A 1,203-nucleotide genomic window follows, 5' to 3' on the forward strand; every position below is an offset into this window, starting at 1 on the left:
TCCCCTGCTTCTTATTCACGTCACCTGTCGCTTGAACGAATAATGACAATAGGAACATTAAAAGCTCACAATGCAAAAATATGCAAAGCACTTTGCTTGAAGGTTGTTATTAATATCCAAAAACAAAATTGTTCTATGTTTAGGTACAGTCGCCGTAAGATGCTGCGTCTAATTTGGAGGAGATCTGAAAAAAAACAAGGTACATTTTTTAATTTAACTCAATTGATATTCTTAGTAGTTTGAGACAGATTTTTCTTGATAAAATATTTCAGAATATTCACTGGATTACAAATGTTATGATGCAGGATCCACACTGCACTTGGAAAAAGATTTTCTAGAGTTCGAAAATACTTTCCTGTATCCAGTGTAATTTTTCCGACGTCATAATTGACAAATTAACAGTAATGGTTATCATCTTCAAATAAGTTCTCTAGAATCAGTTTTATTTATGGCGCTGTTAATTCATTTTACTGAACTTTAGAGTACATAAGACCCTTTGAAGAAATTGGATCCTATAGATGGTATATTAACTTCGCTATTCCCCTTAAAATTAATTAAGACTATGAAAAACAGTATAATATATACAATTCCAATAAAAATATTTGTATTTGTAAGTATGTTTTTCTCCCGTTTGGAAAAAAAAACTAATACAGTCAAAAGTCCGGAGGGGCCGACTATGCATAATTAGTAGAGTAGATCATAACACCTGTCAACATTTGGCTTTAGAGCAGTTATAGTTTGGAGTCAGGGGGAACAAATATATGGGAGGCATATCCAATTCTTAATCGATTTTCACTAGAGACATTTTAGTCTTTTATACCAAATAACATTGCTATAGAATGCAAGCATATTATGAATGTGGGGAACTTAAACTCTAAACTGGATAGCTATAGCTATAGCTGAACCAATTTTCACCAAATTTGACTTCTAGACTGAATTTGGTCGGACATCAGAACTCGGAAAAATCAGAACTTTTGGACAGGTAATGGCCATTTGGTGCACAATCAACCCGAAATCGGTTGAAGATATATATGAGAGCTATATCCAAATCTGAACCGATCTTGATAAAATTTGGCAGAGGGGTTTCCGAGCTCTATAAGATACCTGGTACCAAACATGATTGTTGTCGAATGCATATTACGAATCTGAGGGACTTAAACACCAAATCGGATGAAACATATATATGAGAGCTATAGCTACATC

The sequence above is a fragment of the Musca domestica genome, unplaced genomic scaffold, assembly GCF_030504385.1.
Source record: "Musca domestica strain aabys unplaced genomic scaffold, Musca_domestica.polishedcontigs.V.1.1 31, whole genome shotgun sequence".
Lineage (NCBI taxonomy): Eukaryota > Metazoa > Arthropoda > Insecta > Diptera > Muscidae > Musca > Musca domestica.